At 36.2% G+C, this 26,483-nt stretch overlaps 1 protein-coding gene and 1 long non-coding RNA gene across 4 annotated transcripts in view; one reads left to right on the forward strand and one right to left on the reverse strand.

Moving 5' to 3' along the window:
* LOC135834927 (uncharacterized) overlaps positions 1-14,198 on the forward strand; it is a 191,803-nt gene extending 177,605 nt beyond the window's left edge. Inside the window, exon 6 of the long non-coding RNA XR_010556794.1 lies at positions 14,013-14,198. This is a non-coding gene — a long non-coding RNA (uncharacterized LOC135834927). The remainder of the gene's footprint in view (positions 1-14,012) is intronic.
* LOC135834789 (voltage-dependent T-type calcium channel subunit alpha-1H-like) overlaps positions 1-26,483 on the reverse strand; it is a 472,203-nt gene that overhangs the window by 192,458 nt on the left and 253,262 nt on the right. The window lies entirely within an intron of this gene.

The following is a 26,483-nucleotide window of genomic DNA, read 5'->3' on the forward strand; positions in this document are numbered from 1 at the left end:
AATAGAGTGGTTTGGAAGGTGATCCATGTGCCTGCCTTGTACATCATTGAACTTTGGCAGATCAGATTGTGGAAGTCGAATCAACAAAGTCTGTTGATTTTAAATCTTTTTTAGCGAAGTGCAATGGGCAATTACCTAGTCAATTACAAAGATATTTGTATATTTGCAGAAATTCATTTTGTTCTTGCAGGTCAACATTGTTATCTAGTTCTCAGTCGATTGATTTCGCTTGGTACTTCTCTTTTAAATTCTGCAGTTCCTTCAATTCTTTGTCGATAATGTCAGGTAAGTAGTTCAGAGAGCGGCTTCTTGTCAGTTTTTATCTTTTTCAACGCATTGCATATTATCTTACAGTGGCGCCGATTGTCATCTGAACTCTTCGTCAAACTGGTATTGGTACCATCATCGCTATCATCGCTGATTTCATTTGCTTGGAGATGATCTCCATTTTCTGACAGTAGCAGTAAAGACATCCAGCCCAAAGGACCAATTTGTTAGATAACAAGGAATAAAAATATAACTTTTAGAAGTGGACTGCATTGATTTTGAAAACATTATGATGAGACAATTGCCTAGAAATACAATATTTAGGTAAGGCACTATAGCTTCACTCACGTGAAATCGGCCGGCCATCTTTGGTGCAAAATTATGACTTCAGCCATAATCACAGCACAGTACAGCTGTTTGGCAAGTGACGTCACTGTGACGTTTCATAAAAACTCTATTGTTATTTTGCACCAAAGATGGCCGAGCAATTTCACCTGAGTGAAGCTATAGTGCCCAGGGCTGTAAGGTAATTTATGTTGGTAAATTACGGCGGTATTTTACCGTATTTTACCATAATTTACCAAAAAGCCAAATCAACACTTTTTTCCATCTTTCCTTCATAAATTTCCAAATCTCCATGGAAATTAATGATTTGAAAGTTGCCCAAAATTTTCCCCATAAATTTCCAAAAAATGTCCATGGAAAATTTTCTATAATTTTTAATAACACCTCAAACAGATGAAAATTTACTTCAGAGGCAGATCAGAAATTCAGAACTTCGAAGTCAAACTACAAACAAATAACTCTTTATATCCAAATTAGTAAAATACCATAAATACCGTAAAATGTCATATTTTACCGTATTTTACCTCCGTATTTTACCAGCGAATAAATTACAGTAATTTAACAGCCCTGATAGTGCCTTAATTTAGGTAGTATTTGAGGAGCTCAGGGTCTCTAAACTACCTGGCTAGCTCCAAGGTGCTTGTGTGGACGTCACTAGTAAGCCAGTGGGAAACTACTGGTGGAAGCTCAAAAATAAATTTCCATGAGATATGTCATCAACTCAATAGAGACAACACTATCATAAAGGATGTTAGCCCAAATACCCAATTCGGCATAAGGGTATGCGTTGATTTGTACACAACACCATCTCGAGTGGTTATACGACTCTATGATGATGATGATTTCACCAGGTACAACATTTTGTGTATCTAGGCTCCCTAATAACCAACAAGAGAGGCTCAGAAGATGAGTTAAAAAGATGCGCATCAATTGCAAAACCAGTAGTGGGAAAACTGAATTGAATTTGGAGAAGCTATGGAATTGCTAAGAGAACAAAACTAAAGATTGTAAAAACCCTTGTATTTTCAGTATTCCTATACTTGTCAGAAACATGGAGGGTGAAGAAAACAGATCAGAGCATTGTAGATTCGTTTGAAATGTATTGTTATAGATGAATGCTCAGAATCTTATGGACCAAGAAAAAAACAAACAGGTCAATATTGGAAGAACTAGGTGTGTAGGACAGACTAAGCACCATTGTAAGAAGAAGGGTCCTGAGATCTAGAGAAACTTATACTGTTCAAAGACACATGGGGGAAAGTGGTCGCACAGAAGATCGCCCACAAGGTACACAGACCTGATGAAAAAGACTATAGGATTCAGCCTTGGAAAGTGCACCAGGGAAGCTGGAAGTAGAAAAAGTTGGAGACAGCTGGTTGGGGAAGCTCCATAGTCATGATGCTTGGATTCTAGTGAACGACAAAGAAGAAAAAGAATACATAACAGAATTAGAGTGGATCAAAAAAAAAAAGGGGGAAAAAGGATCTTTGACAACATTTTGTGGAAACTTTCATTTCGAGTTGAAAATTACTCAGAAAAAATGTATACTCCAGTTGTGTCTGAGAACTGAGAAAGGGAGATATGGATTCTCAACCAGAACAAGTTTTCAATTCTCCTTCAAAAGACAGTATTTGAGATTCTACGTTGACCGGCGGGTCGTTTAAGGCCAATGACCCGTCTTTCAGGCTACTGAAGGTCTTGTGTTTGCCTGTCTGGCCTCCTAAGGTCATTGACCCTGCATGTCAGCTTTCTCAAGGTTGCCTGTCTGCCTGTTTAACGTCTTAAGGTCATTGACCCATCTGTCTGACTTATCAAGGTTGTCTGACTTCCTATCTGACCTTCTAAAAAGTCATTGACCTGTCTTTCTGGCCTCTCAACGTTGGTTGTCTCCTTCTGCTCGTCTGAACTTCAAGGTTATTGACCCCCACATGCCAGTCTTCTCAAGGTCATTGACCCCTCTGGCTGTCTTATCAAGTTGTACGTTTGTCTATTCGACCCTCCAAGGTCATTGACCTATCTGTCTGGCTTCTCAAGGTCGTCTAGCTGGCTGTTGGTTTGAACCCACAAAGTCATTGACCCCGTCTGGCTGGCTCCTCAAGGTTGCCCGTGCGCCTGTCCGGCCATCTAAGGTCATTAACCCTTCTATCTGGTCTTTCAAGGCTATCTGTTTGCCTATCTGGCCTCCTGTATGGTTTTTGAATGTCCTCTGTCTGCCTGTCTGACCTCCTAAAGTCAATAGGATGTCTGGCTGGCATCTCAAGGGCATCTATATGCTTGTCGCGACCTACTCCATGCTCATCAAAACCCTAGACCACCTTCAGAGTTCTAATGAACTGTTGAAAATTTGCAAATCGTTGATTTTAGAAATAATTTGTTTTGAAAAAATACTTCCTCCTCAAATATTTCGGGTCAATTATTTATATTGGGAAGGATTTTAAATTTTAAGAAATTAATAAAATTAATTTTCAGCTCATTAAATTTTTTCAATCAAGTTTTATTTTATACTTAGAAACTGATCATGAATGAGTTTTTTTTGGAATGGATTCACTTTTTTTTTTAGTAGTTTTTCACGCATTTCTCTGCCTAATCATCCCACTAAATTTCACCAAGGTCAAAAAAAGTGAAGGTAATTCTGATTCTAAAACCTCATCTCGTTCTGTATAGAAACGCAGATACAACGAAAAAACGAGCAGGCGACGATCAACCTCCATGATTTATGCATTCTAAAGGGAATCCGTTCAGGGTAGAGACGTTCGGGGCAACGTCTTAAGCACAGAGAGCCGGTTAAAAAGGAATTTTACATCGGCTGAGTGAGTGTAACTTTAAGTGCATATTTCTTTCGTGTAATAAAAAATTCATCGAGGGAATCTGCGCTTATATGTACTTACGTATCTTCCGATAAGAAGCAAAGTGGTTATAATATGCATATCGAGTACAGATTTCCGATCAAGTTTTTCCCTTCCTACACTTGTAAAATTTAAATAAGTTAATCCCGTATCTTCGAAAGAGAAATTCAATCGTAAAACCGTTTTCTGCTATCGATATTCTACACCAACGATGACAGGAATACAAGTACATAGAATATGACGGACGGATGTGGACATATTAGAATGTAATTGCGTTACTGTTAGCGTTACAGTTACTGTTAAAGTGGTCGTAATATTAGCCAAGGTTGTAAAAAGAAGGCATCATCGCTTATAAAATACTCTAAAGCAGGGCGTCTTCCATCTTAAAAACTTGGTGACCATTTAAAGCATGTAATCGTTTGGAATTTATAGACGAGCCGAGTCCGTATACAGTTTATTTACGAGGAAGCTGAGCGCAATAATAAAACTATTATTACTAGAGAGCTTGGCGAGTAATCGTCGATAATTTGATGGGCAATTGGAGCCCCGATACGAGGCTTTGCACACACTCATGCCCCAGCAGCAGCAGCCACCGCAACCTGGTCTGATAATTGTTAACAAATCGACCGAAAGCATCTGCTACACTGATGATACCGAAGGTGTCTAACGTGTGGACAAATTACACGTCTATTTACGAGAATACAACCGACATATTTTTATCTGTCAAACCAACTTCATTTCGATGCTGGCTCAACACATATATACCTACGATACGGTGTGGCTCAAACCGATAAACTCTGCGGGTACGTTAAATAAATGAACGAAATAGCCGTGGCGCGCGTTCGAACGTATACAATAAAGTGAAATGAAAAAAGAGAGAAAAAAACGACGACGCGAATGCGAAACATACAGAAAAACATAGCACAAGCGAGGAGAACGATACAGGTGGGAACTTGTTGCTGGGTATTATTTTCATCGCACACAAATAGTACCTACTATCTCTCATTCGAATACTATAAAAGCACAACACACAACACAGCGCGATGGCGATGGCGTTTGTAAAAAGCAAAAGAAAGGCCACATCCACAGCGAAGGGAAGGGAAGGGTATAATATTTATGTCGTCTTGTGTGCAGTATATACAATATTTGTCTCCTATGGATAGAAATAATTAAAAAGTTATTTCATTTCGGTTTCGCGTACGAGTAAATTCCTTTCTAAATGAATCGATATAATACACGGTTTCAATTTCGACAACCGTCCCCAGATTCCTGCTGGGGTAACCTTAAACGAGCGTTATGGATGGCGGGGGTTTGAGAATTTTTTCGCCCCGTTCATATGGCCATTCGTTTTGGGTGGACGATGCCTCCGCCTCCGCCACAGCAGCAGCCATAAGAACGGGGTCACGTTGAGAAGGAAATGAGAGAAAATTATTTTCCATTTTTTTCTTCTTCTTTTCCATTTAAAGTTACGACCCGACCGCGCCAGTAATAAGCATTTATGGACGAATAATCGAAATAGGCGTATTTTTCATTTCGTTTATTGCTGCGGATGTAGTTTAAGCTGATGGACTTTAACAGGGCTCCGAATAAATACGCACTCGTATAATCTCAATTTGGAAGAGTTTTTTTTTACGAGCGGAGTTACATGTTTTGTAATATGTATAATTTAAGGAGTAAATTTGCCATTTGTTGGGACGTGACATACACATAGGTCTGCATACTTAATAAACAACCATTGACAAATGCCATTCTTACTTTTCCTCAGCTATCGGCAATCTTTGTTTCGTGCTATGTCTTCTTGTGAAAAGAACACCTAAATATCCTAAGCAAATGTGGTTTGAATGTTTGAGTAAACAAAATAAAATTTCAATGCTTCGAGGTTTGCAAAACGTCAAATTTCAAGCTCTTAACAGAGGCGTAATGAAATTAAGTGTTGTGATCGGAGGGGGGAGGGGGTATGAGACTGAAATTTTTCCAACGTTGTAGTTCAGATCTCCCCCTCCCCCTCCTCACAGATTTTTCCAGCCAATTAACCAGGTGTGGTTGTAACAAATTTTGAAATGAGAGTTGAAAACCAAAATGTTGAACAATTTTAAATTTTAATAAATGAAGAGTGATATTCCAAAACTCGCTTTGTCCATTTTCACAACTTTTCAGGAGAGAGGAAAAACAGTTTCCCTTTAAACGGGTAAATTGTCTTTTTAGGCGAGTTTAGCACTTTATTTGGGTGGATTTATGATGTAGGAGTGTAGGTATACATTTCATCCACTAAATACTGCAGAAAAAAATTTCAATAAAAATGGACGAAGCGCGTTTTGGAACATTATTTTTTTTTAAATTTTTAGTGAATTGGCTATTTAGGTGAGTTTAACACCTCATTTTGGTAGGTTGATGATGTAGGAATGTGAGTTAATACTTCATCTACCAGGTACCACTGAAAACCCAACTTTGATAAAAATGGACAAAGCGAGTTTTGGAATATCACTCTTCAAATGATTTTTTTTTAACGCTACATATAAATTACAATTTTTCTAATAATTTGATTATGCTTCCAAAATTTTTCAAATTAATTTTTCTATTCTTGAAATTGGTTGAAAATTGCGCAGTAGAAGGAATATCTTCCCAAACGAAGCGAGGGCAAATAATTCTGGGGCATTGCGCTCCTGTTCAGACAAGCCTTAGGCAACCTGGACACTCTGCGGTTTTAAGGGGTGCTAAGATTGGTGAAGTAGTTGAGCTCAAAAAAGATGGAAATTCCATCCTTTACGCCATCACCAAAAAACAGTACAATGATAAGCAGTCGATTAAGGATTTTGTAACAAAGATGAAAGCACTTGCTGCCAAATGCGACCAACTTAAGATCAAAAAGATAGCAGTACAAAGACTAGGGTGGGGTCTGGATAAACTAAAGTGACCAACAGTGAAGTAGTTCATCATTGAATGCTTCAAAGACCACTCAGTCACTGTCAGAGTATGCACCCCGAAGGAGGAACAGCTTCAATCCTAATCTAACACCAACCCAACATCAACCTGTAGAAGCCCTGTAAATAACCTGTCAAGATGCATTAGGTAACTCAAGTTGAAAATAACTAGAGTTATATTTTTCAAAACCTATGCATACCTTACTCAAATATATTTGTGTCAGTCCGTAGGTAATGGGCCCATTTGGTCGATTCTATTTATCGAGATAATCATGTTTTTAGTGAAGAAGTTGAGTGAATTGATAATCAAGGCAGAGCTGTGGGACCGAAACGATTTTGGGATTGGATTTCAGTTTTGGGGTTGAAATTTTTTCATTTCGGGATTGAATTTGTTCCGGGATTCGTTCTTCAAATTTTTATTTTGGTTTCAGGATTCGTTTTGGGATTGAAAAATTTGTTTCGGTTCTGGGTTGAATCGGTTTCAGTTTTGGGATTTTCATTTCAACCAATTTTAAGCCCAAATTCACTAATGGACCTTGCAGGGGTCTAAAAAATGGGAGGTTTTGATGTGAAAAATCCAATGGAGTGATTAGTTCAACGTTTCAAGTGCATATTTTGCTGAATTTGTCAAGTAATTTTTATTGTAACCTGAATGATGTACAATAAATGATGTGAAATGACCATTCTTCAAAATAAAATGGTGGAAAAAAGGCAAAAATTGAAATCCTGAAACCAAAACGATTGTGTTTTGGTTCCAGGATTGTTTTGGGTTCAAAATTATATCGGTTTCGGGATTTTTTTGGTTTCGGGATCAAGAAAAATAATGGTTTTGGGATTGTTTTTGGAATCAGATTTGAATCGGGATTTAATTGGTTCCAGTTTTGGGATCGTTTTGGCCCCACAACTCTGAATCGAGGTTTTGATGGATTTTGATGTAGAACATAATATCCAGCTATCGTGTGTTAAAGTATCAAGGCAGCAGGTGTGCCCCAAGTGGAGAAAAATGGAACTTAAATGTTTCTAAGAAAGGCCCATTTGGTCGATTTTGTTTTTTTGCGGTAAATTCATTTCTAAAGACTTCCAAAAAATACCCTCAGAATTATACTGCACCTAGTCGCCAGTGGCAACATGTATACCATTCAAAAACATGTTTTAGCTAGCTGCAGTGCTAGGTGTGTGGCATTGGTAATGGATTGCGGAACAGAAGATATGGGTTTGAATCACACCTTGGAAAGAAATTAAAAAAAAAAATTTTACGATTTTTATTTTTACAAGTTGAATTTTGACAGAAAATGTAATTTAATAATTTTTCTTTTGCTTTTGAATAGAGTAATGAATTTTTATGCAAAATTTTAATTTATTAATCATTGTTTTTCAGGCTTAAAATGCTCATAATCATAAACATGAAAATATTGAGTAAAAAATCGATATTGCAGGTGGGTAGTAGTATTTGACATCAGAAACAATAATCTTCAATTTTAGGTATGAAGGTTTTGGGATTAAGTACATGAAATTTCAGCTTTTTTCAGACAAAAAACTTTGAAGGCGATTTTCCCAAAAGTTGAGCTTTTCAAATGTTTAATTATGGATTTTTTTGGAGTTTTTTTGCACTTTTTGGGCTTCTATCCAGCTCATACGATTGCTCCGGATGTCTACATCACCCCCCTCCCACCCCCCATAACTCAATATCAACCAAATGGGCCCATTACCTGCGGAATGACACATTTATTTTTTCTCAAAACTTGGAGCTTAAATAAATTTAGTGTGAGTTTCTTATATTGTAATATTGTACATGTATGCTAAACAGACCAATCTAACTAGTTGTACCTATTTTCCTAAATTTTTCAGCTTAGATTAATTAGTCGTAACTAGTTTATATCTACTCTTAAGTCCAAAGCGAGTGGCTGGTGAGAAGCCCTTAGCAAGTGCACTGGCTGCCTCACAAAAGTCCCCCCATATCTGAAACTCTTGTAATGCAAAGGGGAGACCAACACTTGTTGATCCCTCCTAGGTATCAAATTCTCCTCCCTAAAATCCTTTTTCCCAAGATGGGTTGGGGGACTCAGTCCACCATACGGGCACGCATGAATAACAAAGCCTGCTCAAGTGATTGGGCCCTTGGCAACCGCCTAGGGGGTATGGGTTGTGGTGGACAACCTGTCTTTTCCCCTCCCCCTACTTCCCCCGAATCTTAAATCTAGGATTAGGGATAAATTAAGATATTACATTTTGTTTTGATTTAGTCTTAGATTTAAGATGTAAATGAACTAAATAAATAAATAAATAAATAAACTTTTTCTCACTATTTTTCTGTCTGTGAAGCGAGGGTGTGAGACACTCATCTCCCCCACACCCCCAGTTCTGCATCCCTCTGGCTTTCAAGTCAATAGGGGAAGCTGCATAAACGGCACAAGGTGCAAAAATTCACTTTTTGACGCTAGAAAATAGTGGGAAGTGGTTGAAAAAAAAACCAAAAGGGTTATCTACAGGACATTCTTCAAGTGTACATTCCATTTTTAAACCTTCTAGGTCTATAGGGAGGGGGCAGAGGTACTCCATTGATGAATAAAATCAGAAATTGTAGGAAAAAGAGTGAAAATTCCCCACGTGTTAGCAGCTGAAAGGAGTGGAGAGGGGTTGAGAAACTGAAAACCTCCACGATACTAGGATGGGCTATCTTTTACTTTTTTGGAAAAATTAGATCGGGGAGACGATAAAAAGTTGTGAGAGGCCCTGAAAATATTGAAAATAATTTTGGACCTTCAACTTTTACCATAATTTTTTTACTGGAAGTAAGTTAAGTGACAATTTTTTGTAAAAATTTCAAAAAAAATCCGGACTATTCCTTCCACGGATGGAAAATACTGAATTTTGAGCTCATACGGACAATGGACGTATTATTTGAGGCAGGGGTAAGAAGAATCGACTCAACAAATTTTCTGAGATGGGTTTTCGTCAGAATTATCTTTTTGGGTGAGTTTGGCCAAATTTGGAGAGATTGCAGATTCCACCATCTTACCCTCGTACACTCTTTTCAACCGTTCAGTAGAGCCCTGAAAAAGGTCTGGAATTTTGACTGCACTAGATCGACGCCGCTGAATGAGAATAATTATGCAATACCAGTAAATACCCAAGTTTCAACGCTCCTGTCACCTTGTACGAGTATTACACTGCTTACACAATATATTTGCTCCAAACGTACGTACGTCTATACGTGTTAATTAACCGAACGCATTTCGAATAATTCGCCTCATACGTACGAGCGTGTAAATCATTCGAAGAAACTCTAGCATCGCAGACATACGAGTACAATATGTGTACTGTATGTGCTTTCAACTCAGCTACCCCTACCGTGTTGCGAAACGCACCACATAATGCAGCTTAAACATACATTATCTGATAATTTCAACGCATATCGTCCACCAAACGCGTATTCTAGGCTTTAGATAGTATACGGCAGCTTGTCACAAAACAGCCAAATTATTAATTAACAATTCGAAATGATACACGTTGCGATAGCGAGCACTATACGGAGCAGAGGGAAGGGGAATTATGACACGCAGACGCGTGAAATTGAGCGCGTACACCTAGCTAGACATGAAATTGTACTTAAATTTTAATGCATTATCGGCTAATTGGCAGTTAGTAGCTCTTTGTAACGAGCGAAAATGCACGTGTTTGAAGTACATTTATATCTTTCAGGTGTATTAAATTGATGCGATCTCTACAACGCGAGAATTCATTCATCGATTGCATAAAATAGATGTGATTTCTGATTCGCAAGGGTGAAAAAAATGAACTGTGGTGTAAATTTTGTTTCAAAATATTATTTACAGGTCTTGGTGAAAATGTCTCCAAAAATTGTTCAAGTCCAAGCAACACGAAATCATAACAGAAAAAATCGTATCTCAAAATTTTTAGAAATGGAGAAAAAAATACTCGAGAGCAAGGTTCAGAGATCCGTGGTCCAGGCCAAAAGATGGTGAATATTTTGAAATCATTTCATACAATTTTTTTTCCAATTTTTGGGAGGAAAATGTTGAACTACGTCATATAGTCCGGCATATGACAATAGGAGTAATTGCACCCCCCCCCCACCGATCTTCCGGGACAACTTTTTTCTTACAGGGGACATCCTAAGGAACATTTTAAAGAAAACTTGCCAAAAAAAAAGTTGGCCTTACTTGACAGGTCAGCCGAAATCGCAGATTTTGCGTTTTAACACAGGACTTGCACGAACTTTTTCAAACTTTACGAAGGTAGATCGAAAGATCATGCAAAAATTTATCACCTGTCAAAATTTCAAGTGCTAAAGTGCGTTTTTCGATTTTTGGTGAATTTTTGAAAATCGAATTTAGTTCAAAAATGAGAGAAAAAAATCAAAATTTTACCAAATTGACCAAGAAAGCTGAAATTTGGGATATACCCTACTTTCGACATGCCAAATCGATTGGAAACGGTTTCAATCCGTTTTGAGCAGTTGTGGAGCCTCCGGCAGATTTTTGAAACTCGAAATTCCCACAAAATTCCATCAAGTTGGAGTTGTAAAGCTAAAATTTATTTTAAAAACTAATTTCAATACGCTACGAAGTACTGCAGGTGAATTTCAAGTCGTTTTGGATCCTTCAGCGACTTTTTGAAAATTCCTGAAGCCTCCAGCAGATTTTTGAAACTTAAATTTTCACATAATTTCATCAAACGGAGATGGAAAACTGAAATTTACTCCACATTCCTATTTTAACACCCTCTGAAAACGACTTCAGGTGGGTTCAAGTCATTTTAGAGCCTCCAACTACTTTTTTTTGAAAATTACTGGAGCCTCCAGCAGATTTTTGAAGCTTTAAATTTTCACAAAATTTCATCAAATGGAGACGGAAAGCTGAAATTTACTCTACACTCCAATTTTAACACCCTTTGAAGACGACTTCAGGTGGGTTCAAGTCATTTTAGGGCCTCCAGCGACTTTTTTGAAAATTACTGGAGCCTCCAGTAGATTTTTGAAACTTGAAATTTCCCCAACATTAATTTATCAAATAGAGTTGGCAAGCTGAAATTTACTTCGCAGACAACATGGTGGTTTCAGATGGTTTTGAAGCTTCCAGCTACTTTTAGGAAATTTTAATTTTCCAAAAAAAACATCATACAACCTTTCAAAAAGTTGCGGAGGCTCCAAAACGACTTGAAATTCACCAGCAGTCAACTTCGTAGCGTATTGAAATTAGTTTGCAGCATGAATTTCGAATCTCCATCTTAGTTTGATGAAATTTTGGGGAAATTTCAAGTTTCAAAACTCCACTGGAGGCTCCAGTAATTTTCAAAAAAGTCGTTGGAGGCTCTATGATGACATGAAATCTACCAGAAGTCGTATTCAGAGGGTGTTAAAATTGGAGTATGGAGTAAATTTCAGCAGTCCATCTCCATTTGATGAAATCTTGTGAAAATTTAAGTTTCAAATATCTGCTGGAGGCTTCAGGAATTTTCAAAAAGTCGCTGGAGGATCCAAAACGACTCGAAATTCACCTGCAGTACTTCGTAGCGTACATTGAAATTAGTTTTTAGAATTAATTTTAGCTTTACAACTACAATTTGATGGAATTTTGTGGGAATTTCGAGTTTTAAAAATCTGCCGGAGGCTCCAGAACTGCTCAAAACGGGTTGAAACCGTTTCCAATCGATTTGGCATGTCGAAAGTAGGGTATATCCCAAATTTCAGCTTTCTTGGTCAATTTGGTGAAATTTTGATTTTTTTCTCTCATTTTTGACCTAAATTCGATTTTCAAAAATTCACCAAAAATCGAAAAACGCACTTTAGCACTTGAAATTTTGACAGGTGATGAATTTTTGCATGATCTTTCGATCTACCTTCGTAAAGTTTGAAAAAGTTCGTGCAAGTCCTATGTTAAAACGCAAAATCTGCGATCTCGGCTGACCTGTCAATCAAAATGGCCGCCATTTTGTAAGTAAGGCCAACTTTCTTTTTGGCAAGTTTGCTTTAAAATGTTTCTTAGGATGTCCCCTTTAAGAATAAAGTTGTCCCGGAGGATTGGCGGGCGGGGGGGGGGATGCAATTACTCCTATTGTCATATGCCGGACTAATAGGATCATTTTTTTACTTCTGGACCACTTTTTGAGAAGTTTCAGAAATTCAGGGAGAAGAGACTGACAGACGATGGAGGTTCAATCACCTCACGGTTTCAAAATTCTCTTTTTTTTAATGTTCCTGTTGTTTTGGGGGGGGGGGAGAATATTGTATTTTCATAAATAAATAAACGTATTGAAACGAGTACTTTTTACGTCTAAATGACAGATATGGAAAGTGCATTGAAATCGTGCAAAGCTAATCGATTTTCACGGTGTCGTCGTTCGTTCGCTTACTTCAACCACATCGACTATAAAAACACACTGAAAAATATCGTTTTCTTTTGTCGTACTACATACATTACATACACATAGGCAATAAATGCATGTAAGAAGATTACGTCGCGTCGTCGACAAGATAAAGAGCTACAAAGAGGAGGCATAGCTATAATAGGGCTTTCGCGATCGCGCTAGCGCCACGATAAGGGTGAAATTTCTACGCGAATTACGTCTTATCGTATCTGCGAATTGACGTTGTTAATAATACGAAGAAAATATAACTTTTTACACGATCTCACCGTGCTGGTGGTGATGGCGATGGCGTTGATCGCGCGCATCTAGTATGTATTTCTCAAGCAAGAAGACTGGCTCGAGGAGGGTTAGAAAGGAGGGAGGAAGGAAGGAAGAAAAATCTGAGAAACATTTAACGATGTAATCGCATCATTTTTACGGCGGTGATCGCGTTTTACATATAAAGTAAACCAATAATGTAAACGTTAAAAATGGGTTTTATACGTTATAAACATCGACTCATCGTTAGTCGCTTCGTCGTCGTCGGTGTTACCATATACTTTAAAAGCAAAAGAGAAAAAAAATACACGCAGGGGTAGATGAAAAGCACGAGAGAAAGAAAAATATAAAGCCTCATCGCGACGACACACGACGACGTGTGTTTTACTAAAAACTCAATACACACATCAACATAAAACAAGAAAAAAGAAAAGCTCCAAGATGCCGGACGAAGTGAAGTAGCGAAGGCGATGAAGGTAAAGGCGAGAAAACTGTCGACGTTTTGATAGCATAAAGTCTTCATTACCGAACTGTCAAGAGACGATGTCGAAGTCGTTTTGTTTTCCCTGCGGTTTCGTTTTTGCACAGGAAATTGAAGTGTTTGCTATTACTTAAGTGTAGAATGCGCCTTGCGCCGCACACAAACCTTAAACTTGACGTGTCACCTACAACTAATCCGGATTCGGGATTTTTTCCTTTTTGTCTCGTGCTGATATATTGCTCCTGCTCGGCAGCGTGTAAAAAATGCATCCTATGTAGAGGTTCCCTTGTAACTGTAAACGGTTCCAAGTCGGTATTTTAATACGGCCAGACGCTGCCGGCGACTGAAATAAGTTCTCTTTTTGTTGGGTTTCTTTGATACTTGTACGTAGTACGTACAAAAGCTATGTGATGAAAAGAAGAAGGAAAAACTAACGTGGGTACGTGGGTAGGGTGTACGTTGATTTTTTGACAATTGTGTAATGTGACAGGTGTTCTGTTTCAGAATTGACTGCATGATTTTGTTGCGCTGCGCTGTGGGGATTTCCTAACGTCGATATCGTCGGTGTACGTTTGAGATGGTTTATTTTCTATTCTCAGTATTCAAGGTTAATCCGTGGAGAAGTTTTTGATCGTGGGTTTTTATTGGAAGATTTGGATTGTTTGTCGAGAAGCTGTTTTCTGTAAAAGGTGAGTTGGAAAATTGCACGTTGTGTTTATTTGAGGTTTTTGAACTTCTTCTAGGAGGGGTTTTGAACTGATCTGATGATGAAGTGTTGTTGATTGGCTGATAAGTCAACAAAAATAGCTTCATGGTGGTCCAATGAAAGGAAAAGCTGTCTGTCAACTAAAATTTGTGTCATTTTTGTAATAAAAAGAAAGTAGTTATGAAGGTGAGGGGGAAAGGGTGGTATCCAAGTTGAATGAGTGTAAAAGAGGTAAGAATGGTACTACTCGAAGTGAAAAGATAAGTTTCTTGGCTATCAGAAAAACTGAAATGATTCTCAAAAGTACACTATCAAAAGTTAAAATTCTAAAATTGAATTTCATTTTTCAAATTTGGGCAAATTTTTGTATTTTGCATTAAAAATGTCAAAATTTATTGAAATCTGGGTAGATTAAGTCTCCTAGATCGATTGGTGGCTAACTTGAGTGTTTTTGGAGTCTTTAGTAAATTTTTAGATTTTCTGGATTTGGAAAAATTGTCACAAGAAACACCAAAAAATCCAGAAATTTGCTGTAGGTCTCTTGAAGAGCTTGAAACCATGAACTGAGTTTCAAAATTATATTTCAAGTTCATCAAACTTTATTTACCTGTGGAAATTGAGTCAAATTTGAATTTTTGAAAATTCAAAAATGAAATTCAATTCGGTTTTTGTAATTTGATCTGGTGGGGTATTATTGGATGATTTTTTGATTTATTCTGTGTGATCCTAAACTTGTATCTGCAAGTATTCAAGATGTTGTCCATTTTCTGGAAAATCTGGAAAACTAGTGAAAGTTAGGGAATTTCGAAAATGTAGTAAAGTCAGGGAAAAATCAGGAAATTTCGTAATTATCTCGCAAAATTGCTAGAATTTTAAAAAAATGCACCCAATGAAACATATCTCAAAGTTTTACGAGTTTCTTGCATGTTTGATTTTAAAAAAAAATTGAAATTAAAATTGAAAAAGTCATTAATCAAAGTTTAGCTGTTTTTTATAGCCGAAGAAGTATCCAGTTCGAAAAGCAACGTATTAAAAAAAATGAACCCCCTTCCTCTCCAGCGACTTCTTCTTTAATTAAAGTATGGGGTAAGTATTGAAAATTTGAAAAAATGGCCCGAAAAATTGGTCTGGAAAATCTGGAAAAGTCAGGGAAAATGACTTGCCAAAAATAATGGACACCCTTTATCAACAATTTAAAAATCATGGATCCGACAAGAAACTAAAAACTACTTGGGGGTCTCAGGATTTGCTCAGAAATGGTTGCTTTCTTGTTGGAGGGAGGAGAGGGGAAGGAAAAGAAGTTAAAATTCCCGGGTGGTTGCTAATTTTTTTCAAAACTTTGGTTATCAAAGTTACCTACTTTTTTTTTAATTTTCAAAAATTCAATTTTCCTAAATTTTGGCCTCACTTTTTTCAAAAAAAAAAAAAAAACAAAAAAACTAGTAACATTAGCAAATGATTAATTTCCAAAGCTATTTTAATGGGAAATTGTCCAAAAGTCTCGCTTTTTTCTTAAAAATTGCTAAAAAGCCTAAAAATTGCCTAAATGTATTTTTTAAACTAAAATGTCTCAAACAGTTTTCACTTCGACGAAAACTTGTTTTTTTTTTCTCAAAAAGAGCTAAAGAGGCTGAAAGTTGATCAAAATTTCTCACTTCTATGCCAAAAATTGCCCAAAATGTATTGTTTTTCATCAGCTGCAATACTTTTCCAGTGTAAGTCTCGTCTCGTGCCAAAAATGGCTGAAAATAATTGTTGCTTTTTTGCTTAAAGTTCCGAAAAGTCATTTTGATCGAAAATTCCCCCAAAAGTCACGCTGTTTTCTCTAAAATTACTAAGAAATTTGTCAAAACTTCTCACTTGTATGCCCAAAATTGCCAAAAAGTCTTGTTTTTTTGCCAAAATTTCGGTATCAAAAAGATCTTTAAAAGTCTCACTTTTTTCCAGACTCTAATTTCCTTGAAGACCACCAGTTTTTGCTGAAATTTTAAAACTTTTGTTTTTTGTCCCAAATTGTAAAAAAAAATGTTGACTTTTTTTTCAAAAATTTCCAATAAACCTCTTTTTTTTGCTGGAAATTGTCAATAGGGTTCATTTTTGCCAGAAATAGGATAAAATTTACCTCTATTGCAAAAAAAAATCTTCAATAGTCTCACTTTTTTCCCAAAAACCGCCAAGTCTCATTCGTTTGTCAGAAGGTTTTTTGATAAAATATCAAAATTTTGCTTCTTGTTAAAATTAACTAAAAATTCTCACTTTTTTCCAAAAAGTTTTGTTTTTTGCTACTTACTTTGTTGCCAAAAATAAGGAAAAAGTTCCAAGTTTTTGCCAAAAATTGCTAAAAACTGCACTTTTTGCTAAAATTTTTAACGTCTTATTTTCTGCCGAAAATCAATCAATCTCACTTTTATGGCCCGAAAATGGCGAAAAATTCTGCCTTTAGATTTTATCAGTTTTGCTTTTTGTCGAAAATTGCTCAAAATTCCCACTTTTTCGTTGAAAATAGTTGAAAAAAATCTCAACTTGACCAAAAAGTTGTAATTAGATATTTATCTAATATGATTTTTTTGATAAAAAAAAAAAAAAGAAAGTGTCACATTTTTACTAAAAATTTTCAAAACGTCCTGTTTTTTGATAAAATTGTTGAATTTCTTAAGAATTAAAAAAAGAATTTATCACCTAAAAGATTCATGTTCTTTCGAACTGATCTAACCATATTTTGTAGAAAATTGGAGTATATTAATGTTGGAGCTGTTGCCTTGTGAACCAAAATTCAAAAATAAACACTTCACTGATTGATCAAAAAGTACGTAGATCTGTTTATCTGGTAAAAATCGAAGTTAGAATCACCTGATGAGAATATTGGATAAAGTTAACATATTGTTACCCTCCGAACTTTTCCCAGAACTGAAGGAAAGACTGAAATTACACCGTTTAAAAAAATGTTTTTGGATTTGGAGAAAGTTTCTGAAATTTTGAAAAAAATTAATTCTTTTTCATAGCTTCCGGATTTTTATAAAATTAGGTACATATTCTTCTGTTTTGATGATATTTGAAAATATCTAACGCATATAACCTCGCAATTTACAAAATTTAGAGAATTTTGAGTCCCAATATTTTGCATATCTCAACATTTGACCGACTTTCAAAAATATCAAAAATATCCAAAAAACCAACGTCGGTTTACTCCTCGAATATCTCATTTTTCAAAGCTTCTGCCTGGCTCTGCTTCAGTCAATTTTATTTTCTATTTTAGAATTCGAGTTTCGAAGCAATTATTGTTCCAATTTGAAATATGTTGGAGCTGATAAAATGATTTTTTTACATCAAAAATGATCTCGAATATATGAGAGCTTTTGGCTTCGATTTGCTCGTGCCAATAGTTTTTTTCCTAAAATTATTATGAAATTACTGTTTGAATTTGTAAACTTCCAAGGTCAATCAACGTTTTCTGGATGGCACAAATTAAGTTTTTTTTTTTGGGGGGGGGGGGGGGGTTAAAAATTTGATTTTTTTTCAAATTGTAACAAAAAGTTGGTATAAAAGTAAGCATTGGTTTTCATTTTAAAAATTACTTCATAAACCTTGTTTATTTTTTAAAAATTATTACTTCGTGAAAAAGTTTAATTTAAAAAAAAATCATTTTTTGTGACGTCATTGTTTATTTTTGCATAATTAGAAATATTTGGTTAGAAACTAGGAGGGTTGGTTTTGATGATAATTCATTGTTATTTTGGCGGAAGAAGATGTAATTTTCATAAAATTTCTGATTCGTATTTTTCGTTCGGAAATTTCGATTTGTGGTTTCAAAGTTGATTTAATTTCGTATACCATCTCACACGTCGTATGGACCAAAATATCTCAAATTTCATAATCGAGTACTTGGAAATTTAAAAGTTCTCTGAAGCAGATCATACGTCAAGATGACATAAGGAAATTTCTTGTCGGTACGTATACGTAATACGTTGATGTACCTATTCGTATTTTGACACGATGTGTTGAATCTAGGTTTTTTTTTTACCTTTCCCAAGAGGCACGAAAATATTTTTATAGCACACGAGCAATAAAATTGGCGATATTTTCAAAAGGGAAACTTCGTAATAGATCACGTTGTTGTGGCGTTGACACGAATATTACGAGTTGAACTGTTGATATCAATTGGGCGTACTTTTCGTACAGGCAGGCATATTATACGAGTACCTTGACAAAAATCGTACCTATCTATCATCCTTACATCATCCATCCATCTATCCATCCATCGGCTCTAAAGTTTTGGTATTTATAGGCATAAGAAGGTAATGGCGAAGAAGAAGAAGAAAAAAATCGCGTGAAAAATATAGCCACGTAATAATAACCGAGTATATGGTTTTTACGATATACGTACGCAAATCTATAAGGCCAGACAGAGTTAACGGGGGTAAATAGTACGACACAACTATGCACTAGTATATACCTATACATATCTGTATACAAGTTGATGATTTATTGATTTACTCGTCAACGTCGTAATTTTCAGCTGTCTCGGTTAATTTGATGTATAAGCGGAGTTTGATTTAAATAGATTTCGCGATTGTACGCGTATTAGCCTGTCTATATTAATGTGAAAGGTGAAACGACGATAGGAGGTGACGTATTCGAGACTCTTTTCACCTTTTTCTTGCCTTTTTTTTTTACGTTTTCGCGTAAGGTATTTTTCATTCATTTCGCTTTTTATGTTCAACTTATACTACACCAGAAGGGTAAGGAATCTAAATTATTTAAAGCACACCTTCGTCTTGTTACGATTATTCATGATTTTAAACACGTTAATAATTCAACGAGCGACCCGGAGAATAACTCGATGAAGCGATTTTTTCTTTTCTTTTTTTATACTTTTTACGGGTATTTTTTTTTTTTTGAATGGTGGGTTGCTGAAAGTTTGTCGTGGGAAGAGGGAGATGAAGGAGATGAGTGAAAGTTCCCGAAGGTTTGGGTTCAGTGGCTGGTTCAAGTGGTTCGAAATTGAGGTGTTGATTTTTGACGTACGATAAGAGGAATCTGTGAAGAGTGGAGGGGGTGGGTTGAAGAGCCAGAATTATTGGGCGATGTGTCAGATGAATTTTATCCAAAAATCTCCAACTATTTGCCTGAATTTTTCTGTTTGAGGTGAGGGGGAGGGGAAGACATCCCTCCTCTATTGGCACACCTTTGATTCCAGCTCGAGAAGAAGGTCATACGCAGCAGCAAAATTATCCACCACCCGTAAATACCACCAACTGAGGTTGTAGGCTGACTCGACGTTTCAACTATTCTACCTCTGTTTTGTCGGTCGAATCTTAGAGGTTTTTCCGTCCATTTGAGATGTAAAATTTCACGATGAAATGCTACCTCTATTGTTTAGACGAGGCTTTTCACTGTTGTAGCAGCTTACTTATTACATCGCATCTGGCGCTCTGTTAATTTGGATAAAACCTTAAGCGAATATTTCGTAAAATCATTTCGATGCTACGTGCTTCGAGTTCATCCTGTTTATTGTGAACGCGATTTTCTGATGCATGTGGTGAAATAACCACTATGAAGATGTTGTAAAAATACTGCAGTGATGATTTTGAAATTATTTGAATGCGAAATTCTTCCTTCGTGGAATAAAAATTGTACGAGGTGGACCCTTGGTTCGAAGTTAATCTGTTTTCAACTTTGACTATATATACATGGACTACTATCTTCATTGTTGCCGATGAAGCCGAAGTAATAGAGGTACTAGATCGGGAGCATCGGGAATTTTCATGCGCGCGCAGGAATCCCACCCACCCTCGCACCTTCCAATCACGGTGAACCACGGAGCGACGAACACCCTCCTACGTTCCAACAACCGCTACGCTCGTTGCAACGAAATCTCGCGCATGCTCAGAGCCCATGTCCCGATCTAGTACCTCTATTGCTTTGGCTTCACGATTCCCATTCAACAACAATAGGAGATAGCAGTCCATGTATATATAGTCAAAGGTTTTCAATTTCCGTTCATGGTATTTTTCATTTGCATTTATTGAAAACTCGTAACTTCGTATTACTTAACTGTGCTCTCTGTCCCTTTCCCAGTTGACCTTGGTGTAGGACACTTTGAAAGAGGAAAAAAATTCAGTTCGTTGCCATCGAAATTTAAAATTCAATCGAGTCTTTGTCTTTGTTTTACGTACCAAATACGAATACGAATATATTTTGTAACGATAATCGATATTTTGCTATTTTTTGTTGTTGCAAATTTTTGAGACGGGATAATCTTATAAAGGTATAAATCAAAATTTATGGTGAAAGTGCTCGTGCAATATCTCAACTCGAATTGAAAATGTTGGAAAAAGGACTTAATCGAATTTAGGTACCCTGAAATTTTCATTTTATCGTGATTTAAATTGTGCTATTTCATACCTTTCGTGTCTCTCGGATGAAATCTGGCGAGTTGGATTGGAAAATTTTCATCGCTCGGAGGGTTATTTCAAGTTTACTGATGTCAGGAGTTCTCGTAGTGCAGTGTTTAAGTTTTAAAAAGGTGATTGTTTTACTATTAAAGTAACCCTACGATATTTTTTTGAATAACAACGTCAAAAGATGAATAAACAATACATAATTTGTTTTTAAACCACATTTCAAGATTCAATGTGAACCGAAAACAAGTATTTTTAGAAGCACAGAGGGAAAAAAATCGTCAGCGGAAGTCGATATCAGCGATTAGAAGCCCAAATAATGTGATGCATTATTTACGGCAAACTGGGTAGGCAATTTTATTAACACCTCGTTGCAGAGCGCGTCAGTTAGCTCGTTTCCACGACGTTCTCGTGGAAAATTCTGAACGACGCGGTCGACCCGGTGGAATTTTGCGAATTGCTGAACTGCAAGTTAGAAAAGCAAAGGAAAATTTCTGAGAAAAGTGAAGAACTTATACAGGGTGTCTTGGTGTCTCTTTTTTGTCTTTTTAAATTGAAAATTCAACTTTCCATCCATTATTCAGAAATGTGAAAAAATTTTAATCAGTAAATTTGTATAATAGTTTGAAATATTCTATGTTCAAAAATGACGCATTCCATGGGAAGGAGTGCTGCACCTCCCCTCAAAAAAATTCTCAAGTCATGTGATAGGTATATCGAATTTTAAAGGTGCTGAACACAAATATGAGACGGACTCCCACTACGCCTTCTAGCAGCCCCTTTTTTATGCTCAATACCTGCAAATATTGACAAAATTGTGTGATACATTTATCGAATAATACGTTTTTGAAAGTGCCGAATACGAATTTTGGTTTTATTTTCTTGATTTGTGTGCTCTTCCAACCTTTCAGTTTTCGAGGCAAACGACAACTGGGTCGTGATGAGGGGCGGGTAATTCGGTTGATTAAGATCATTATTTAGAATTGAAAAAAATCAGGGAAATTCAAATTTCTTGGTGTTTTTGTTTGAAAAATGAGTAAAAGAACTCAATTCATCATAGTATCTTTCTTCAGATTCTTTTCATACTCAAAAAAAAGATCTACTGATTATCTAAGTGCTCGTACTTGAATTGTATTTTTTTACCTTTTCATGTGTGTTTGATTACGTACAAAGTAGATAATAATTTATTCTTGTGACGAAAAATTGACTCACCTGAAACAAATTGGAATGCATTTTTTCATTAGTTATTATGCTAATTTTTGGTGAGGAAAATGTTTACGAAAAATAATTATTAATTATCAATAATCATATATTTAGTATTATATTTACTTATTTATATTTTCTAGGTGTTTTATAAGCACTATGAGAAGGGAGGAATCACAACATTTTTTGAACTGAATCAAAAAGAATCCAATGACCTGAAAATAATTTCAGCTGCTGAAATATATTCTTCTGTTTTTGGCGAATTTTTGAAATCTTAAACTTGACCCATTTCTTTTGAAGAAAATCCAAAATTCGACCAAATTAGCGCGAAAAGCTGAAATTTGATTGGATCGAGTCAATTTGTGATGGTTTAGAATCATTCTAGAGCCGCCATCGCCAGCCGATTACCAAGAGCGAAAATTTAAAAAAAAAATGGTATTTTTTTCATTTAAGTATGCTGAATAGAAAGTTCTTACGAGTTGGTAAGTGAATTTAGAGTTTCAAGATTCCAAAATATTCGGAATTCCTGTCAAAATTTCAAGTGCTAAAGTGCGTTTTTCGATTTTTGGTGAATTTTTACAAATCAAATTTAAGCCAAAAATGAGAGAAACATCAAAATTTTACCAAATTGACCTGAAGAGGTGAAATTTTGGATATACCCAATTTCCGATATGCCAAACCGATTGGAAACTGTTTCAAACTGTTTTGAGCAGTTCTGGAGCCTCCAGCAGATTTTTGAAACTCGAAGTTCCCACAAAATTCCATCAAATTGAAGTTGTAAAGATGAAATTTATTCTAAAAACTAATTTCAATACGTTACGAAGTACTGCAGGTGAATTTCAAGTCATTTTAGAGCCTCCAGCGACTTTTTTGAAAATTACTGGAGTCTCCAGCAGATTTTTAAAACTCGAAATTCCCACAAAATATCATTAAATGGAGTTGGAAAGCCGAAATTCATTCTGCAAACTAACTTCAATACGCTACGAAGTTGACTGCGGGTGGATTTCAAGTCGTTTTGGAACCTCCAGCGACTTTTTGAAAATTCCTGAAGCCTCCAGCAGATTTTTGAAACTTGAAATTTCCCCAAAATGTTATCAAACTGAGATGGAGAGTCGAAATTCATTCTGCAAACTAATTTTCAATACGGTAGGAAGTTGACTGCTGCATGGTGGATTTCAAGTCGTTTTGGAGCCTCCAGCGACTTTTTGAAAGTTCGTATGGCGTTTTTTTGGAAAATTGAAATTTTCTAAAAGTAGCTGGAAGCTTCAAAACCATTTGAAACCACCATGTAGTCTGCGAAGTAAATTTCAGCTTGCCAACTCCATTTGATACATTAATGTTGCAGGAATTTCAAGTTTCAAAAATCTACTGGAGGCTCCAGTAATTTTCAAAAAAGTCGCCGGAGGCTCTGAAATGACTTGAAATTTACCTGCAGTACTTCGTAGCGTATTGAAATTAGTTTTTAGAATAAATTTCTGCTTTACAACTTCAATTTGTTGGAATTTGGTGGGAATTTCGAGTTTCAAAAATCTGCTGGAGGCTCCAGAACTGCTCAAAACGAGTTGAAACCGTTTCCAATCGATTTGGCATGTCGAAAATAGAGTATATGCCAAATTTCAGCTCTCTTGGTCAATTTGGTAAAATTTTGATTTTTTCCCTCATTTTTGGCCTAAATTGGATTTTCAAAAATTCACCAAAAATCGAAAAACGCACTTTAGCACTTGAAATTTTGACAGGTGATAAATTTTTGCATGATCTTCCGATCTACTTTGTAAGGTTTGAAAAATTTCGTACACGTCCTATGTTGGAACGCAAAATCTGCGATTTCGGCTGACCTGTCAATCAAAATGGCCGCCATTTTGTAAGTAAGACCAACTTTTTTGGGGAAAGTTTGCTTTAAAATGTTCCTTAGGATGTCCCATTTAAGAAAAAAGTTGTCCCGGAGGATCGGCGGGGGGGGGGGTGCAATTACTCTCATGTCATATGCCGGACTAATAGTCTAGCTTTTCTATTCAATAATGTCGCAAATTCAAAAAATTACAAATAGGTATATTTTTTCTTCAATTTTTGGGCGATTTTGAAATTTTTGAAAATTTGATCATAATTAAGACATCGAGTAAGAGCAGCTAAAATTTCTGACTTTTTTTTGCGGACACAATCTTTTAATAAAATTTTAGAATTCCTGGAATTTTTCGCACGCAGAATATTTTTCTGAAGAATGAAAGACGAAATCTATCGTTAAGTATTTTGAAAATATTGTGAGGAAACCTTCGTTGCTTCAAAAAGCTGCTGCGAATAAATTGTACCTACCTATCGATCTAAAGCTCAGTATAAATATAGGATTTTGAGTGGATGAATTTTGGATATTGCATGTAAAATCCAGGTTTTTCTAAAGCATTTCTATTTTCATCCAATTTTACTCCGACGTTAAATAAACATAATCATCGCAGGAAAGATTTTTTTTCTTCGCTTCGTAAGGGGAAAACATGCGACTTTATTCGTATACGAGTATGATGGGCTAATATACGTTGTAAAAATGAATTGAAATTGATCCACGTAATTAGAAAATATATCGAGTATAAGACGGGCGACAGAGTCGTTAAAAAAAAGAGACGACGTTAACCGAGCCGCTCGCGAAAGTCGATGATAAATTATTCAAATACTGTAGAAAACAGCGTTTTCAAAATGACCATAAAAAGTTGAAAGCTCGAAACTGGGTGCGTATCCTTATTCGAGCACAACGCGACGATGGTTGAAGAGGCTGAGCGGCCGGGCCCAAATCAGCAGCCAGCAAAAAGACGGTTTAACGTTCACTCGGGGGATAAATTTTTTAAAATTAAACTTCTCGTGTGTTAGGTTACGTTACGCGTTGCCTTGCCTTGCCTTGCCTGGCTAAAAGTGAAGAAAAATAAAAGTTTTTCAGAGTTGTAAAAACTATGTGTAAGTTTTTCGTTTACTATTTTGATATTTCCGCGTTGAAAAAATTGATCTTCTAGGTTTATCTTGGCAGTTTATATAATTTTTCCAACACTAGAGTGCTGGTGTTTATCGTACAGTAATCCATTTTTCGGGGTGTTTTATTTTCATAGTGAGACATTGACAGCATTTTTAAGCAGATGTGTGGGTGTGAGAGTTGTATCGATGCACGTGTTATTGAGTAATGATTTTGATATATAGGTTTAGGTACCTATTTATTATGTGAAGGATGGACGTAGAGGTAGCTATCAGTGTAAATAAAAATTTCGGTTCGATATTTATCGCCATCGTGAGGAATATTAAAAACTATAGAAAAAAAAGAAACACAAAATTTTTAACCAAAAAAAAAAAAAAAAAATGAAAAAAAAACGTGTCACGTTACAAATTTTAATTAATGTACACAGTATCTTTATCAGGTACCATCTCTGTAACTTTGTAGGTAGAAAACTAACAATGCAAATAGTACGTAATACATATCTCTCGGTTGGGGTAAAAAAATTGAAAAATGGCGTGCAACATTTTTACCACACACTACAACCACATGTATCATAGACGGTCTTGTCGTCATCGTATACCGAGTAATATATACGTACGAGTATATCGCCGAACAAATAGAGGGAAAAAATTCACTATATAATCGATAGCTCTGTTCGACGCATAAAAAATAAATGCGTTTATCGTTTTCCGTCGCGAGCGTCATGTTTTATTCAAAGCCGTACTCGAAATTTGGACAAGGTTAGCCTGATTTGCCAAACAAGAAAACCGTTTTAAACTTCCGATCGCCTCGAATCCTACATAGTTGTATATATGGCGGAGTTTTTAAATAGGCCGAAATTTTCACTCTCTAACCGGAGAAGTTGAAAAAAAATACAGAGATGAGGTTTTAAAGCCGCACCGAGCGCAGAGCGCAGTTTTGGCGAGAAATTCCCTTTTAATGCGGATTATTCGGAAATTTCAGTTCACTTCGGATTGCCTTAGGAAGACTTAAGAGAGAGGTATTTTACCCGAGACGCTTAAGTGATTTGCGTTTGCCTCGCTGCGTTCTGTGGTGCTTCGCGTTTTGCCCGAGAAAGCTGTGTGTGGCGAGGAGATCGCTCGGGGAACGAAAATCGTCGAAATTAACGATTAATTCGAAATTAGCCACGTCGAAAATTATCAGTCGATATGTACATGTATCGATGTATAATTGCATGATTGAAAAAAATACCCGTTTTGTATCACTCTCGATTGATCTGTTACTTCTTGATTTTGATTCACGAAGTTATTCTCAATTTTTATATTGATGGGTTTGAATAATAAGTCAAATTTTTGCCACATCCTCCTTTACTAGATTTGATTCGGTGATGATTTGGTCGTTCTCGAATGATTCGTGGATCATGAGCAAATCGTTCGCGAACGAATGAGTCCACATTCCAATGACAGAAGTTTAAACTGTCGAGTTTAGTTGTGTGGTGTATTTCTGATTAGATTCTTCAGTGATTCAGTCGTTCGCGAACGATTTTTCTTCTTTGAGCAAATCGTTCACGAACGAACGGAACGAATCATTGAAAATAATTTCTATTGAGGGATTATATGTAGATTGATACGATTGGTCTTGTCATGTATCATCTGATTTGATTTCCAAACGATTCAGTTGTTCTCGAATGATTTGTGGATCACGAGCAAATGGTTCGCGAACGAATTGAGTTC

This window comes from Planococcus citri, chromosome 1, assembly GCF_950023065.1.
Source record: "Planococcus citri chromosome 1, ihPlaCitr1.1, whole genome shotgun sequence".
NCBI classification, from domain to species: Eukaryota; Metazoa; Arthropoda; class Insecta; order Hemiptera; family Pseudococcidae; genus Planococcus; species Planococcus citri.